This window comes from Biomphalaria glabrata, chromosome 18, assembly GCF_947242115.1.
Source record: "Biomphalaria glabrata chromosome 18, xgBioGlab47.1, whole genome shotgun sequence".
NCBI lineage: Eukaryota > Metazoa > Mollusca > Gastropoda > Planorbidae > Biomphalaria > Biomphalaria glabrata.
The window spans coordinates 168,181-188,359 of NC_074728.1; the positions used below are offsets into that span (position 1 = coordinate 168,181).

The window sequence follows — 20,179 nt, forward strand, 5'->3', positions numbered from 1 at the left end:
CATTAAATCAATAAGTAATAATTACCTTCAATCAAAAAGGAATGTTCATAATAAGAAAACAAAACTTATTTTAGACCTGTCTTCTTTGATTTGTTTTACATGTTTTCAAAAAGAGTAAAAAAAAATAAGTTCCATTGTTTTTTTTAATCTAGCACTCATTAGCTAAATAAGAGAAAAACAATCACTCTATAAGTTGTATAAAGGAGGTATTGTCTTTTTAAAAAAGTATTTTTAATGTTTTTATTTTAAATTTGTTTGGCTTAAAATTCTCAGAAATACTTTATTTTTCTTTATTCTTTTCATTCTATGTTTAGGTTTTATATATCTAAAACAAACAACTTTTAATTTATGTCCCAATAAACAAATGTAACCTTGGTGACATGAATGCTAAACAACTACTCACACAATGTCCCCAACAAGGAGTTAAGAGTTAGACGCTGGCTTGGTGATGACATAGGCTGCCCATCATGGAGTAGCCTTCAGACCTGAAATATATATAAACTGAACTTACAAACAATGTCTAAAAGTCCTCTGACTTAATAATTCTCTTTTTGTTGAAAAAAAAAGACAGTTGATAATGATTGCTTTGACACTTAGTCAGATTCTACTTTCATGTGTGATGTATGTGGGAAGAATGCCTCTCAAGAATAGGGCATAATAACCACCGCAAGAACTGCTCCTAAAGATGAGCCAAAATCAATTTATGACTGAAGGCAGCCAACGAAGAAAAAGATGAAATTTGTAACCAATATCATATTTTAAGCTCTGATTTGATCAAAATTATTAACAGAAGTATTTTGGTCTTTAACTCATTGTTTCTGATTTTGTTATCCATCATTGTAGTTCTCAGCAAAAACACATTTCAATTAGAATAATACATTAAAAAAAAGAAAAATGAAACAAATTCGAACCTTGTCTAGTTCATGAGCTTAGGGGATATTTTATTTTTACAAAAGAGATTTAACATCTTATCTTCTTATCTTAACATTAACAACCATCAGGGTTGGAAAGAGACCGAGCTAGTTTCAGAGTCATTTTGTTGAAGTCCACTACTTGTGGAGGACATGGCACAAGATAAAACAGTTTTTTACATGAAAAGAAGGTAGTGAAAGAACAGGACTAAATTTAAAGACTTTAAATAAAAGCATTAATAAATGTTAATTTATGGGTATGATGCTAAATAATTCTGGACATATTTTTGTTTTTGTTATTAAATAATTTGGTCTTCATTATTTTTTTGTTCTAAAAAAATTCATGCCTTCCACTAGATCAGCCAAACCTACTCAAATACTTAGATCCACAATGATAGAGGCCCATATCTTACTCCATAGGCTAGGTCCTACAAGTGCTTCTTCTTCCCTAGTGCCAGTAGAGAATGGAATGGCTTGAATCAGCCAGTACAGGAAACCCAACCACTTAGCAGAGTTTAAGTCACAGATTAACATAAATGACTAGAAATGTGATGAATGTAATTATCTTCTTTTTTTAGATAACATCTGTAATCTATACAATATGATGTAAATCACTACAGTCTGTAAATGTCAAGCAGAGATTAAGAGTATTACTAAATAAGAAGGTTAATTAACTTAGGACATTTTATGAGTCTAAGAGACAGTCTCTGGATTTATCCTAAGTTAATCAACTTGACATACTTTTAGATCAATTATTTCAGACATTTGAAAGCTTTGAAATTGATCCGATTCTTTTTTATTTTCTTGTCTATGTGTTGATTCTTTTAGCAATCTTTAAATCTGATGACAATAATTTATAATTATTAATTTGATATTTACCTGTGTTTAACTGTTGTGGTCAGCTTTATGTCCAGAATAACTTGAATCATATACCTCTAGGTTGTCCACTGACTGGGTTCTGTAGATAGCAAATGGTACTTGCCTACCTGTCGACATAAGTCTTCGTACAGGTGACCATACATCTGGTACTTCCTGACAGTAGCTTTCTTCACTAGAATCTGGGGATAAAAAGTTCAGGGATTTTATAAAATATATTCAGGCATGACAGATAACAGCCATGGACCTAGAGTTGTTGTTTTTTAAATTTGAATCAGAAAATTTCCTAATCTCAGGATTCCCTTTGAGTATTTTTTTGTTGAAGAAATTAAAGACGGATCATTATGTTGATCAAATGTCACCTACATCAGTAACAGGTTAAATAGCTAGCTAGGGAAACTGTAGGCATAGTTAGTCAAATTAATGAAACATCGATATAAATGATTTGCATAACCACAAGGACGGAAGAATTGATGATGCGCGGTGGTTGAGTGCATAAGCACTAGGGTCCTGGGTTTGAATCCCAGTGAAGACTGGGAGTTAGAATTTCGGGCACTCATGAGTCCACACAACTCTGATGGGTACCTGACTTCAGTTAGGAAAAGTAGAGGCGGTTGGTGCTGGTCACATGACATCCTGCTCTTTAACCATCATCTGCCCTATAGATCACAAGGTCTAAAAGGGGGGAACAATAAATAAGTCATCCCATCTCCAGTAGAACAACCGGTATTATTGCATGCTAAGAGAGCAATCTATTGTTAGGTATTATTGCATGCTAAGAGAGCAATCTATTATGTTAGGTATTATTGCATGCTAAGAGAGCAATCTATTATGTTAGGTATTATTGCATGCTAAGAGAGCAATCTATTATGTTAGGTATTATTGCATGCTAAGAGAGCAATCTACTGTTAGGTATTATTACATGCTAAGAGAGCAATCTACTGTTAGGTATTATTACATGCTAAGAGAGCAATCTACTGTTAGGTATTATTGCATGCTAAGAGAGTAATCTACTGTTAGGTATTATTGCATGCTAAGAGAGCAATCTACTGTTAGGTATTATTGCATGCTAAGAGAGCAATTTACTGTTAGGTATTATTGCATGCCAAGAGAGCAATCTATTATATTAGGTATTGCATGATAAAAACTAAGACACTACTATATAAAGCTAAACAATAAAGCATCACAAGAACTAAAAGACTATCATGTAATACTAGGAACTATGGAACGATAGGATCACTAACAATATTAGAAACAGAAAGGCCTACTAAGAATTAAAAGGATGGCCTAGGATAAAGGAATATGGAAATCTATTGCTGGTGGCCCATACTTCAATAGGGGTGATGGACTGTAAGTAAAGTAAGTACTAAGAATTAAAAGGATGGCCTAGGATAAAGGAATATGGAAATCCATTGCTGGTGGCCCATACTTCAATAGGGGTGATGGACTGTAAGTAAAGTAAGTACTAAGAATTAAAAACTACCATTTTTACTTGGAACTAATAATATTAGTACGTACTGTAAACATATTGGGATTCGCTCTTTCAATATCCAGTTTGTCAATCAATCGATCCAGGACAGCCTCAGCAAGTTCATAAGTAATATCATCATTAGACATCCCACCATCAGCTGCTACGATTCTCGGTTGAACATCAAGTATTGTAGCTAGATAAAAATTTGTTTTACTCCTTTAGTTCTGCATGAACAAAAATTTTTGTCTTAAATTCCAAACAACCCACCCTTTTTTTGTTGATTTATTTGAATGAGAAGAATCAATTGATTTATTAGTGCTGCTAACAAAACAGTAAGCTCAAGGTAATAGGTGAGCAAAACAGATATATAAAGCAAGAGTTTCGAACTGGTTTGAATGTTCTTCTTGAACATTATCAAATGTGGTTCTCCTGAGATCAACAAAAAGCAAGTTCTAAACGACCCACAATCTGAATCTTTTTAGAGAGAAAAGTGGCAAAGGAGTCTGTCCATAGAGCATAAGACTCACTGATAGCTACAATGTTGTAAGCTATAATAAAGCAGTGTAAAAAAGATTATATGCCAATTTATTATATGACAATGAATCATATTCTTAACTAAAGTATTTCAAAACAAAACCAGTGTAAGTGTATATAGCAGTAAATTGCGACTGTTTTTGTTTCTATACTAGCATTAGCAAAACAAACACAGTCTTACCAAGTAAAGCATTGGTTTCATTCAACTGAAAGGCTATGTTTGCATTCTCATGGAGCCCAAAGATTTCTGGCTCATCTATAAGTGGTAGAGATTCAATGTAAGCCTTGACAGTAGCCAATGTCTTGACAAGAGGTGGATAGTAAATACCTTCAAAAATAGATTAAATTTAAAAAATTACCTTCCGTGGCCCATTGTATTTAATACAAAACAATAACTTTTTTTCTCAAAGACATTCTTTCTTATGAGGCTGATGACTTTTGGTAAGCAATTACTTTGCTATTAATTACTAATGAATACTACATTTTAAACAAAAGAACAATTCCCTCTCCCCCATACCTGAAATAAATCAAGGTTAAGGGCATGTATAAATCTAGTCAGAATATATAAAATTCTAGATGGGTGATACAGATGCAGACATGGCAATATTTTAAAAAAGGGTAGCCTAGACTAGACTACTGGATCTAGATATTAATACAAGTAATCAAAGTTTCAAAGATGTCAAATGTTCTTGAAAAAGTTGAATGTATTTTTTGAACTCTTTGACCTCCAGACAAAATTTAATTGTAAGAAATTTATATTTTTAAAAATTATAATGGTCAAACAAGTTTCAAGTGCGGCCAATTAGCTAGTTATTCTTTTCCCAAAGTTATACTTAAACTGTTAAATTTGTTAGAGCTATTTTTGAGATCTGTGTCCATCCAAGTTTGTTTTTTTTTTAACCCTTTTGCCAGCTGATAAAAGGAATAGTAAAATAAACAATGTATCACGAGCTAAAAAGTTCCTCACCCTGACAGACTAACTAAAACAGTCTTAATCAAATCTACTTTCACTATGTTAAATCTTTGCTCAAGTTGCATAGGATTCTGAAGTCAGATTAGAATGGATTTAATCTAATTTGTTATATCAATTTTGATTAGGCTCATACTTCAATTCTGTAACTGGTTATAATTTATGTATGTTTTTTGTTTGCATATTTTTGAAAAGGAATTTTTGCTTTGATCACTCCATGCAACTATTTTAAAGTGCATGTTACACCCCTCTCTATGACATTGATCTTAATAGCAATACAAACTTTTTGATCAGTTGTCAACACTTCTAAACCCTGCAGCTTCTCTACAATCAATAGAGATCTAAATAATGTTGATGTGCCATAAGCTATTGACTATACCAGCATCTTAATCTTTTACAAATTATTAGTAGAACATTATACAAACTTACTGATGAGAAATCAATTTTGAATATTTGTATTTTACATCAAAATATGTTGATCAGTGTTAAGGACAATGTGTGTATGTGTGTGTGTACTGAATGAAGTAATACTTGTACGAAGACGAAGATGCTACTTTCAAAGGTTAGATCACAGATATGGTGTATAAAAAGAAAAAAAGGAAACAGATCCTCAATTTATTTTAGTCCTAGTTTGAAACCTGCTAATAAACATCAACATCTGCCGCAAATAAATGAATAGGACTTCCTTTATAATGTACTTTATATTGAACATACAATTACCTGATTCCGAGTATTTATATTTTGGTTTTAAGGTTTCAGGTCTGAAAAAAAACTTTAAAATTGTCCTTAGACATCTTTGATCTTGGGCATCTGTGACTCGACCACCATAGGTAATCTGTGGTGATAAAAGAAGTTTTAAATCATTCAACTAATTGTGTATTATACTGTACAAAAAAATAATCATTCATAAATGTTAACCTAAAATTTGAAAATTAACGAATATAGATTAATGTATGAAGTCTTTTATGGATGTATGTAGTTTGAAAATTGTGGTGGTATTTTATTTTAAAATGTTAAAATGCACAATTGCATTTTAAGAAATGTGATAATAATTAAATGTGAGCCATCTCTGGTCTGATGACAAAATGATACTTTTCTCTCTTGACTCAATTTAGCCCACTTCTGTTACTCCTTTAATTCAGCTTGGTCTCAAAGCCTGATATTGCATGTCTAGCTGCTGAGCAAAATCCATATAGAATATATGATATAATGTGCACTGTTTTGTCATTTTCGCTCCACATGAAGTGGGCATACATGTCTGGTCAATTCCAATTACAAAATTATTAAATAAGTTGTCTCAAACTATTACAATAATTTCCTTTAAATTTTTTCTTTTTAATTACATGTTTATAACAAAGTCATGAAAAGTCAAGAGATAAATATTTTTGGCTTAGTGTTTTAGAAAGAAACTAAAATATTTATATCTCATGAGCAAATGACAATACACACAATACTCTACCTCTCCTGTTATATAGATCAGTGTCTCCCAAGGGATGTAACCATCTTTACAAAACATTTCCATGTTGAGCAATGCACACTCTCTATCACTATCACTAAAAGCGTACTAAAATAAAAATAGATACGACTTATTTATAAGAAAAACTGTATACATACATTTTGTTTTCTAAAAAGATAATATTTTGAAATGAATTACTTTAGGAAAGTGAAGAAATGATCATCCAGAGAGGACTAGTGACATTCAGAAACCCTATATAAAGAAAAAGAGAGAGTTGCAGAGTCAAGACAGTCTAGCACAGTGGAGTCCAGTACAAGATCAGAACAGTACAACAGTTATTCAATTAGAAATTTTGTGTTGCCAATAGTACACTATTTGGCATGTAATACATCAGACTCAATAAAGTACACTATTTGGCATGTAATACATCAGACTCAATAAAGTACACTATTTGGCATGTAATACATCAGACTTAATAAAGTACACTATTTGGCATGTAATACATCAGACTTAATAAAGTACACTATTTGGCATGTAATACATCAGACTTAATAAAGTACACTATTTGGCATGTAATACATCAGACTCAATAAAGTACACTATTTGGCATGTAATACATCAGACTTAATAAAGTACACTATTTGGCATGTAATACATCAGACTCAATAAAGTACACTATTTGGCATGTAATACATCAGACTCAATAAAGTACACTATTTGGCATGTAATACATTAGACTCAATAAAGTATCACCCTATTTAGAATCTGAGTTGCCAGATTCTCGCAATTGGTGATAGCTGTTTTGATTTCAATCAAGAAACAAAGGAGAGAGACACAACAATATCATTATTGTTAACTGTGTTAAGTTCATTATGATTTATTAGTTGTTTAATTAACAGGTCCATATTGCTGCATGTTTTGATGCTGAACATTTTCTTTTTTAAAAAATAAAAGAAATATTTATACTTTATATGTGTGTTTGTTATATTTTTGTGTGTGTTGAGCATTTTTTTTTTTTTATATTCATGAGCCACCAATTTTAGAACTTGCATTGCCAGGATGGTCTGTACTGAACAAAAACACAATTTTCTTCCCTAATTGCATTTTCTATTTTAAATTGAACAAATCTAGTCTACCATATATCACAGTAGCTACTCCCATAATACAGCCTCTCATTACTTTCAAACATTGATTATCTCTTTATCTCTTTCTCTTTTTTTTTTTCTACACAGCACAGGGAATACATTTTTCTAATACATAACTTCCTTTGCCAGTTGATTAATGTCTGCCAGGAATCTTTTATCCAAATAAGATTTAATAACAATATTATATAAGTAATCATCCAGCTTCAATTAATTCTGACTCTATACTGGTATAGTCTTTCACAATTGTTATAAGGAAAGGTCAAAAAATGTATTTTCAATATACCAGGTAGATGAATTTTCTCGAAAAAAAAAGGTTGTTAGACAATTATAAATGTTTAACAAAATGTCCTAGTAACCTAGAGAAAAGATTTATTTTTGAATATCCAGCACTAAATGAAATTTAATAATCTTAATACAGTCAGATGCCCCATGCCTAATTAGCATTAAGTAAGGCCAACTCTCGTCAAATTATTATTTTATATCAGCTTCATGTCATAATTAATTTAATGGGACAAGCCTTAATAAACAAGTTGATTCTTTTGGAATAAAAACAAACATTAAGTTCTAATAATAACAATAGAAACACTAAAAAAACAACAACATAATTCCTAAGCTTTTTCTTTATAGCCTCACTGTTTTTTTTTCCAGCTATTTTTTAACATAAATAACTTTTGATTTTTTAGATAACTTCATGACACATGTTGCTGAGATTGCTTTTCTATTCCTTTTCATTGTTCAGATTGTAAGGTTTTCTTTGCTGGAGGTGGTAATGGCAATAAGCACTATACTACTACTGGAATGACATGGGAGCAAATGAAGAAAGCTGCTCAGAACCAAGTTTGGTGGAGAGGTGTGGTTGTGGCCCTATGCTCCCCTGGGAGTGCACAGGATTAAGTCAAATAAGTCGTCAACTACAGCATTCATTTTCGTGACTGAAGGATTATATATATATATATATATATATATTACTATGAATAAAGATAGGACAAAAGCAATTAAGAAAACTACATGACAAATGTAGAGAGTATAGATTCCCTATTCATCATGAACTGCCAGGTTTCTTTAATCCACTTAGTTTGCAATCTTAGGTACCCTACCCTGATTAAGTGTTGCCTGAAAAAGTATTTTGAGCACTGGTGCTAGCTCGTGGCTTAGTTCTTTAAATTAAGCTAATATGAGTTTTCTTTGCCTCAACTCTTTTCTTCTGACCCACACATAAGTCAGCTCTGCAAAGATCTCTATCTGCAGCTGGGCAGATTAGACCAGATCTGACCATATTTGACAACAGAGTCAACAAAAAAAAGTTAGCTGTGATATTCATACTCTCCTGCCTTGACTACTGCAATCCCATGCTAGCAGGTAGGTATACAGGACAACATCATCATTCAGCTAGAGCAGGGGTTCTCAACCTGTGGGTCGCGACCCCCTTGGGGGTCGATTGACAATTTGCCAGGGGTCGCCTAAGACCATCGAAAATATAGATTGTTTTTTTCTATTCTTCTATTGCTGTGTGTGTGTGTGTTAGGGGGGGTCGCATTAGAGTGGGGGATTCTAAAAGGGGTCGCCGACCTTAAAAGGTTGAAAACCGCTGAGCTAGAGCAAATTCAGAACAATGCTGCATGAATGGTCCTATAAAAAACAAGAAGTGATTCTGCTACTGCTCTCTTGTGTACACTCCATTGAATGCAAGAATTGACTACAAAACTAAGAATGTCCTTTTACTTTAGTGAACTGATCACTCCATATGTTAGAGAGAGAGCCCTGCAGTCCATGGACTCAATGTGACATGTTTCTCACTAAAAAGTTACAGTTTGTGGGCCTTTTCAGTGCTTGTCTAAAGGTTTCGAACTCACTCCCCATTGATCTCAGACAAACAGCTTGCTTCACTACTACATTCAAGAAGAACATTAAGACCTATCTGTTCAAAACTTTTTTTTTAGATTAATGGGTCATTTTAACACTTGAGTTTATGTCTGTTATGTAATAGCTTTAATAGTATCTAAAAAAACAAAAAAAATTGAATGGGTCCTTACACTAATAGATAATATTCCAGTTCTTAACATTACTCTTACTGTAATATTATGGTTCTACACTCTAACTGTAATATCCCAGTTCTACAGTCTTAACATGACTCTTACTGTAATATTCCAGCCTAATGGTCCAAATTTTTTCCTCTCAAGAATAACAGCATGAAAAAAACAAATGCCAAAAATGATCTTCCTCCAGTCCATTCCCAGAGCTGTTATAAAAATTTTTTTAAATTTATATAGAAACAATAACACAAGTTAAGTCAGTCATTATTATTACTAATCTTTAAAATGTCTTTTTTTTGTCATTTTTAAATTAAAAAATCAATCAACCTACACTATAATAACAAATATAACAAATATGGAAAAGCTCCAGACCTTTGTTAACAGATGCCTACGCCGCATATTAGGAATTATGTGGCCAGAAAAGATAACTGCTATCGATTTGTGGGCGAGAACTAGACAAAAGCCCATAGCCCAAGACATCACAAAACGAAAATGGAGCTGGATAGGACACACCCTGTGAAAACCAGCTACCAATGTTGCAAGGCAGGCACTTGACTGGAACCCACAAGGAAAGAGGACAGTGGGCAGACCCAAGCAAACCTGGAAGAGGTCAGTCATCAGTGAAGCTGAGGGTACTGGAATGACATGGCAGCAGATTAAGAAAGCTGCTCAGAACCGAGTTCAGTGGAGAGGTGTGGCTGCGGCCCTATGCTCCCCTGGGAGTGCACAGGATTAAACCAACACTATAATAATCCATACACAATACATAGTGTAAATAACATTATTACTATTAACACAGAGGACTACATTATCATCTCTCAATACTATCATAGTGTTGGAATTTATTGTTAATTATTAAACAATTTTCTAACAAAAAAAAAAGTCTTACGGTGGTCTTCAAAAAATGAAGTTGACATATCTATGAATGCCCTTCTTAGATTGGCTCTAATGCCCTTAGGTGGCTCATTAGTGACTATGACACTATTCTGAAGAACACTGACAGGGAAATGTTTGGCAGGCATTGAAGACAGATAAGAGTCTAAAGTTACTGTGTAAAAGTGAACTGGTCTCCTGGATATTTTTTATAATGTCTTCCATGGCATTCATCCATGAAGCGGCTAAATGGCAATTCTAAAAAGAATTTTTCAGTTAAATTTAAACTAAATGTTTTGGTTTAAATAACTTTTTAAAGCAAAAAATGTTAAGTCTTTTAAAATTAATACAATCAAATTTTTAATTAATATATTTATAAATCTGGGGAAAAAAAATCTATGTTTATACAAAAATAACAAACATTGGTTTCTGTTTAGTCAATGGCTAGGAGAGATTATAATATAACAGTTACCTATATACTTTTTGAAAATGACAATAGGAAAGGTCTAAGAAAAAAAAAAGCTAGCTTCTGTTCCTTACCTGTACAAAAACCCATTCACCAAATTTGGTTGCATTCTTGATCATTTTATCCGCCACTGGACCTTGACCTTGGCCAAGTGAAATTGATTTCACACTATAAGTGAATAGTTAAAATAAGGAATCAAACCTACAAATTACTTTCTAAATGTGATGAGGATTTAATAAAAACAACCACAATGTAATTAAGCAATAACTAATCATCCATAAATAAAATTTAGGAAATGTCATGTCTTTCGTTAGCTCTAATAATAACATAATAATTAAATTTCCCTCAGGAGAAATTCAGAGAGAGACAGACCCCTTTACATCGTTTTCGTTGATCTTACTAAAGCCTTTGATATGGTCAGCAGAAGTGGCCTTTTCAAACTCCTAAGGATAATAGGTTGCCCTCCCAAACTACTGAAGTTCATTGAGTGCTTTCATGAGGAAACGAAATGTACTGTCAATTCAATGGAGCCCAATCAACACCTTTTGAGGTGAGCAGTGGTGTCAAGCAGGAATGTGTGCTTGCACCTACTCTGTTTGGCATATTCTTCTCCTGTCTACTGCATCATGCGTACAACGACATCAACGAAGGTGTGTTTCTCCATACAAGATCCTCTGGAAAACTATTTAATGTATCAAGGCTGCGGGCAAAAACCAAGGTTAGGAAGCTACTTATCAGGGAACTCCTGTATGTTGATGATGCAGCTATTGTGGCTGATTCTGATATTCAGCTTCAATTCCTAGTTGACAAACTATCTGCTGCTAGCCAGTTAGGCTTAAACATTAGTCAAAGTAAGACTAAGATACTAGTCCAGAACACAAATACTGCACCTCAAGTAAACATTAATGGCCAACCACTAGAAATTGTGGATCACTTTTGCTATCTCAGCTCCATCATATCCAACAATACTCTACTGGATAAAGACATTAACAACAGGATAGCCAAAGCAATGGCCACCATGTCACAGTTGCAGAAAAGAGTGTGGGACAACATATTGCTGACTAACAATACTAAAGCCCTAGTCTACTGGACCTGTGTGGTTGAGCACCTTTCTATACGGAAGTGAAACTTGGTCAACTTACTCATGGCAGAAAAAAAGCTGAATGTCTTCCACCTCCGATGCCTAAGGCGGATCTTTAAAATAAGGTGGCAAGATAGGATAACCAATAAGGAAGTGCTACAAAGAGCAGGATGCCAGGACATGCGCTCTGTTATCAGCAGCAGATGCCTTGGCTGGCTTGGCCACGTTCGTAGAATGCCAGTAGATCGACTTCCACAAGATATTCTGTATGGTGATCTAATAGAAGGCAGGAGAGCCGCTGGTCGCCCACTTTTACGTTATATGGATGTATGCAAACGCGACATGAAGCTCTTCAAAATCGACACTAGCAGCTTGGAAAAAGTAGCTTTGGATAGATCTACAAGAAGAGTGAGCATAAAGGAAGGGTCTCGGATTGCAGATGCCATACACTACAGAAGCAGAAAGAATGGTGATAATGCAATGGCGCCTGGTGATCACATATGCCCAACCTGCGATCACAGCTGTATATCAAGGATTGGCCTCTTTAGTCACACAAGATGTTGCAAAGGGAAAAGATCGTCTCTCCTGACGTAAAATGCCACAGAAATTTCCCTTAGCCAGCTTGCTCCAAATTAAAAGTTATACAAAGAAGAATTTATCAAATATATAATTAAACTGTATAAAGATAAAACAAATAAAAAATTGATAGGTTTCAAATAAGTAACACTTCTATCCTTCTATTGGTATTTATATTGTATCATCAGAGGGATAACATACCATCAGAACTTTTAAAATACAATGGCTCAAATATAACAAAATTTTTAGGACAATCTGACAGAAAATATGGGATTAAAAAAAATATTGCCACAAGAATAAAACCAAATTTTTTTTTATTCCACTGCTCCAGAAAGAAAACTTGAGACAATAAAAAAACAAACAAACTATAGAACGATAAAGTCTAATAGTTATCCAAGCAAAATAATGCTGAAAATAATTTCAACAGACTCAAAAGTTGAGGAGGTCCTTTGCAAAGGTAGAAGCATTCTTGAACATATATTTAACATTAGACTGTTAAAGGAGAAAATGTCTTTAACAGCTAAATAAACTGGTACACGACTTCACAGATTAAAAAAAAAAACGTTTGACTGGTGTCACCACCTCAAAGTTGGTGCCATAGAGTAGAAACCCTAATTCTGTATTGTGTATGTTAATTCCATATTGTGAATCTTATTCACAACCCATGTTGCACTAAGGTGAACACTTTTGACCTTAGGTGAACCAGAGAGTTAAAGGGAGTCAGTCCACATAGAGATCTTGTAGCAAGCACTTGTATTGAGTCACTTAAGATATAAGCAGTAGAGTTAGATGTTTAAAGTAGTTGGTTATAGAACAAGTACTAAGTTGTGATATTCGTATATTACTGTTGGATTAATACTGACCATTCCTGGGTCGAATTGTATGGTGTATTCACTATGTGGTGTTATATTAAACTTATTGTATCTGCTACACCCAGCGTCATTTCATTATTCAGTGATTTATAACAAGAACCCAATGTCACCACCACGCCTACATTGATAACCACAGCCACATTCATAACATATAAAATACATCAGTGACATTTTTGGTGTCAGAAGCGGCCGAAAACGACATTTATGACAGCATTGTTCAAAGTCACTTTAACATGATATGCTGAGACAACCTGCGTAGATGAAACTAGACAACCCTGATCTTACAACCTGTGTGGGTGAAACTAGACAACCGTGATACTACAACCGGTGTGGGTGAAAATCTAGTACTACAAGTCATTCAAGTCATCGTTTGAAGACAGCTGATATATGGTCAGTCGAAGTAGCTGACATATTCAAGATCATCTACGTCGAGTGCTCGTCATAATTCTAATGACACACTCATATTGTCGCTGTCTAACAGCACATTTAATAAGAGAGCGCCCTCACTCTTAGACCTCTCTTGTCGTCACTACCTAAGGTCATTTTTAGTTATTTATATTTGTTTCAGCAACTGTATGAAAATGGATTACTATTGTTCAAGGACTTGAGTACCGTATCATTTAACATTGTACTGTGGATTTAACAAGTGGATTACTTATGAACTGTAACATTGTACTGTGGATTTAACAAGTGGATTACTTATGAACTGTACCATTGTGCTGTGGATTCAACAAGTGGATTACTTATGAACTGTACTATTGTACTGTGGATTTAACAAGTGGATTACTTATGAACTGTACTGTGGACATATTTTATGTGGAGCATCACCGGAACTTTATGTACAAGTCAAGCATCAAGTGAATATTTAAGGGAAGTAACTTTAATTACCCTTAGTATTATCAGTATTGATTAGTTCTCTTGAACTACACCACAATTTTTTTTCATTGTTTACATTTGTATTTATATATACATTTGACTTTAGGGACTAAATTTAATTATCTATTGAGTCTGAGCATTTATATTTTTTTTTCAAGTAAGCATCCAGGTATTGGTAGGGACTCTTTAGATAAAGTAAATACTTGATCGTATAGCTGTATTAGTCAAGTTTGTATTCGTCAAGTATCTATCATATTGTTAAACTCTTGTATTGATATTGTCTTGTTTACATTTGTTGAATTTCTTTTGCGTCATTGTTATTTCTCATTGTAATTCTTTTGTCTACTATTTCTACTATCTTGTAATGTCTCTTTAAAGCAGACTGTTTAGTATCTATAGTGTATTTATGTTTGTCTAATTACTTATTAATATATATATTTATTTACTTCTTATTTCAACCTATTTTTTATTATTATCAACACTACACTACACACTTGATACACTATGGGATATATTTTGATTTGAGATTGTGACAAGATTGATTGTATATAATATATACTTTGAGCACATTGAACTATTTTGATACTATTGATACATTGATCACTATTTATCAGACTAATAAGGCTCACATAATTGTGAATTATTTGTTGCAATAAACTTTTACATTGCAAGGGGAGATACTAAAAATACATAATCACATAATTGATCAGTAAAGTATTACATTATGAACTAGACAAAGTACCAAGAATAACTTAAGATACCTCATAACCTCAATTGTTTCGCACAAAATATATATCTACTATTACCTGCAATTACTATTTGAGCTATATATATAATAAGTATTTATTGTACAATATTTCATTTACAAATATCTAGTACACATATCTATTACTAAACTATATTACTAATTTGAATCTTTGAAAATGGCTGAGTATGAAAAACTAATAGAGATAGTGGATAAACTAAAGTTAAAAGAAGATGATAGAGCTGCATTCATTAAAATTGAAATAGACAGAATTAGAGTAGAAAAAGACAAGCAACGGGAAGAAAGGCTACATGAAAGAAGACTGAGAGAGAAAGAACAAGAAAACTTAGAGAAAGAAAAAGAACGCCAGCATGAAATAAAATTAAAAGAACATGAAGAAAAAATGGCCAAGCTAGCAAAAGAAAATAAAGACAATTCAGCAAGTCAAACTTCATCTCATCATCAGTATCATAGCAAATTTAGGAACTTTGACCCAAAAGAAGACACATTAGAAAATTTCATAATACAATTTGAATACATCTGTCAAACAGCAAATATGAATAGTGCACAAATGGCTCAACAACTTCTAGCTAACCTAAGAGGTGAACCACTAAACATCATCGACACACTAACTATGGAGCAAAGAAAAGACTACAACACAGTAAAACAAAGACTTATTGAACATTTTGGCAAAACGGAGGAGCACTATCGAAAACTTTTTAGGGAAATAAAACTAGCCAAGAATGCAGATTTAAAAAGAACAGTACATGACATGCGCCAGAACATGACAAAGTGGCTACAACTCGCAAACTGTAACTTAGATGACCCCAAACAGATATTAGATTTCTTTCTCATTGAGAATGTGCTAATTAATGTTACAGATGCAGCATTCTCATTCCTGAAGGAGAGAAAAATAAAAAATGAAGCTGAATTGATATCAAACTTAACAACATACAAAGACTCACACCCAAACATCACCATTGACAAAGAGGAATTGTACAATGTAGCTGCAACAGTGACAGAAAACCATCCAAGATCTACAAATAAATTTAAATATGCCAAGAGCATACAATGTTTTTTCTGTGGCATATTGGGTCACACCAAAGCAGAGTGCAGAAAGAGAATGGCATCAGAAAAACAGCAATATGTAAATAGAAACCATAAATATGGAAGAGATAACAGAACTTTCCAGAGCTTCAGTCCTAACTATAATAGATCCTATCAACAACAATATAACAGAAGAACATGGCAAAGCTACAGTCCAACTAACAGTAGATCACATCAAACAAACAGAAGATGGCAAAACAACAGAATGTCTAGAAGAGACCAATTTCAAGTTAGACAACATACTTACCACAATAACAATCATACCAGACAAAATATAGCAGCTGTAGCAACTGAAACACCAATAGAATATGAAACAGTAGCATATATACAGACAAAGGTAGCCAAATTAAAAGTTTATCCTGCATATGTGGATGGCATTAAGGTATATGCATTACGTGACAGCGGCTGCACCTCAATCATTGTGAAGAAATCACTAGTAAAACCTGAACAGATCCTAAAAGACAAGGTCACTCTGACTTATGCAAATAAAGACTTATGGGAAGAATGTGAAACAGCATTAGTTTTCATTGAATCACCATGGTTCACTGGTCAATACAAAGCCATAGTAATGAACAACCCAGCTGAAGAACTAATTATAGGGAACATAGAGAGTATAGTTGAACTATCAGAAGAAGCCTTAGTAAAATGGGCTAATAGTGTGAATCAAGAAAATATTGAGTTAGCATCAACTACTAATTCACATGAGTACAACAATGTCAGTATACATAAAGGAACTAAAGATAATCAGTCAATTACAAATAAAATAGATGAAGAATGTCAAACTCATTTGCTAACAGAAGCATCTAAACTAAATAAAGATTGCCAAACAATTAACACACAAACAAATGATAGTGAAATACAAACAGATGAAATACAAATAGATGATAAAGATAAAGCTGAAAAACAAGAAATACAAAATGACATTAACATTAGCTCACCTAAAGTAATAATAACAGAAGAAATATTAGCCTTGACATTTAAAAACAGCAAACAGATAGAAGTATATGATCTAGAAGTCAATTATCAGGATGTTGTATGCATAGTTGATGAAGAATCCACAATCACTTTTGTAGAGCCCAATTTAGTAGAAAAAGAAGATTATTTGAATGATATAGCCATTGTAACCTTACCAAACTCTAGAAAGATAGAATGTAAAACTGCCATTGCTGAAATCAAATCACCATTTATAAAAGGGAAAATAAAAGTTGTAGTACTTGAAAATACTATCAGTCCAGTAATTATTGGATCTTATCCAAAAGTTAAAGTGCATCAAAAGCCAGTAATACATAAAACAATATGGTTTTATGACCTGTCTGATTCTGATTTTCAGAAAGAAATTTTTCAAATAGTACAAGAAATAACTTGTGATTTTGGATATAAAAAAGTTTGGAAACATCCAGAACTTGGAGAGTCAATGTGGGTACAAATAAAAAACTTTGGCCATTACAAAGAGTTATTACATAAAATATACGGAACACCAATTAAGGGACTCACAATTAACATCAGTGTTGTTGACTTAATACATCGCATCTGGTAAACATTGAGCATTATTCTGTAAACATTGAGCATTATTCTGTAAACATTGAGCATTATTTTGTAAACATTGAGTACTATTTGTAAACATTGAACTAGAAACCATTTTTTTAAAAACTCTATTTGTAAACAAACTTTGGAATTTGATTACTACATTGTAACCAACAATTTTTTTCACATTCTTTTGTCAACAAGAATATTTTTGTACTCAACAATGTAAACAAACATTGATTTTTTCCAAACTTATTCAGTACCTAGCTTAATTTTTTTCCATACAATGTAAACATTTTTTTCCCATTGAGAACAACTTGGACAAATTTTTTTCTACAGCTATTGTAAACAAGATTGGAATTTTTTTTACTATGTCATTTATCACAATTATATAACTTAGTCACATTTTTCAATACTATTGAAAAAGGAGATTGATTCATAATGTAACTTATTTATTTAATGTCAATTAGTGTAATCAAATATTGACATACACTTGTATTTTTTTGAAAACATTTTTGTCAAACTATTCTTATGGACTATATTTTTTGTAACAATCATTGATGTAAACAAGAAGATTGTTGTACAAACTTTTTGATATTTCAAGTACTGAAAGAGACACTTGATATTATTCTTTTAAATTGAACTAGTAGGATGTTATGCTTGTATATATATGCTTGAACAAATTAATGTAAACTCAAAGATTGTATCACAACTGACACATTTTCTCAGTTGAATCTTTTTTGACAAAAGAGTTTTTTGAACTTTGTACTCAATAATTATTTGATAAACAATGTAACATTAAACTTTTGCCATTACTAGCTACAAATTATTTGAACTGTCATATGGAGAAATACTTAATTGAAACATAAGTTGCATGCAACAAGCACCATGAAAGATATTTATTTTGATTTGATGTTCATACTTTTGATCCAATATTTTGATACTTGAATTATACATATTTACTTGTGTAATATTAATGCACAACAATTTTTTATGGAGATGTCAAACCTCATATTGAAGTAAATAGATATTGTGAATAAAAACTTGTATTAATTTTTCACATTGTGACATAGGAGATTGTCATTGAAATTTTCGTCACACTTTGCACATATTATTATGAAAAAGACTTGTAAATATTGAACACATTTGAACATTGATGTATATATTAGAACTACATGTAAAGAATTATTTGGGATGTTAAGTATTTGACTCAGAGAATTATTTGAATTGCCTTACAAGAATATGATGAATTAGAGAATTTTGCCCTTGTATGAATTTTTTTGATTCAGCAAATATTTTGTGTAACACCGTCATATTATATATTTTATTGCAAGTTTGTAGTTCTATTTGAACTCTGCAATTGTACATTTCATAGACCCCAAGAATTCCAATTGATCCTACTTATGATAATTATGTCGTCAAGCTGAAAAAAATTTCTTCAAAATTTTTTTCAAAAGGGGGGTGATAGGTAATGTCACCACCTCAAAGTTGGTGCCATAGAGTAGAAACCCTAATTCTGTATTGTGTATGTTAATTCCATATTGTGAATCTTATTCACAACCCATGTTGCACTAAGGTGAACACTTTTGACCTTAGGTGAACCAGAGAGTTAAAGGGAGTCAGTCCACATAGAGATCTTGTAGCAAGCACTTGTATTGAGTCACTTAAGATATAAGCAGTAGAGTTAGATGTTTAAAGTAGTTGGTTATAGAACAAGTACTAAGTTGTGATATTCGTATATTACTGTTGGATTAATACTGACCATTCCTGGGTCGAATTGTATGGTGTATTCACTATGTGGTGTTATATTAAACTTATTGTATCTGCTACACCCAGCGTCATTTCATTATTCAGTGATTTATAACAAGAACCCAATGTCACCACCACGCCTACATTGATAACCACAGCCACATTCATAACATATAAAATAACGCGGTGACAACTGGTTTTGGCATCATGGTATGTGGTAAGTGATGGGGGAGTTCAGCTTGGATAAAAACATTATCAATAATATCGAAGCCCTACACCCTAAGGTAAACAGCTCAATACTTCTGAACAACAAAGTTGGAGAAAGTTTTAGGACATCCATTGGAGTGAGGTAAGGATGCATTCTCTCTCCAGCTCTTATTAACATATTTCTGAAGCATATTATGATGGAAACTCAAGAAGGATTTACTCCTACTTGACCATATGGGCAGCCTTTGTCCATCTCGGGTTTGAAGAGGATATAGACCTCATTGGGGAAATTTCAGACCAGGTACAAGATATTACTTCAAAACTGTATACTAGAGCAGTCTGCATGGAAATCAGTGCTGATAAATTCAAAATACTAGTTTGTGCTGGAGATATAATGAGATGTTGAGGATGTTGGGGTACAGTCGAACGAACTAACATTAGAAGAAGTTGACTCATTTAAATACCTATGGTCAAACATTGGAAGAGATGGACTTCAAATCAATAAGAAATAAAAACCCTTTTAAGCTTGGCAGTTGCTGTCATAAGCAATCTAGAGAATCTGGAAAAGTAACAGCTGCATTCTTCCCTAGTGGTCTCTGAACCCCCACATGGTTGTGTAAGTTGGATACTGAACACAGAAAGAAAAAATTCAAATAAATGCTACAGAAAAATGCTGGGTTTTTACTCTTACAAGTCAACACTCTGGA

At 32.9% G+C, this 20,179-nt stretch overlaps 1 pseudogene; it reads right to left on the minus strand.

Annotated features, from left to right (window-relative positions):
- The window catches only part of LOC129923920 (dynein axonemal heavy chain 6-like), a 76,919-nt pseudogene that overhangs the window by 28,206 nt on the left and 28,534 nt on the right, over positions 1-20,179 (minus strand).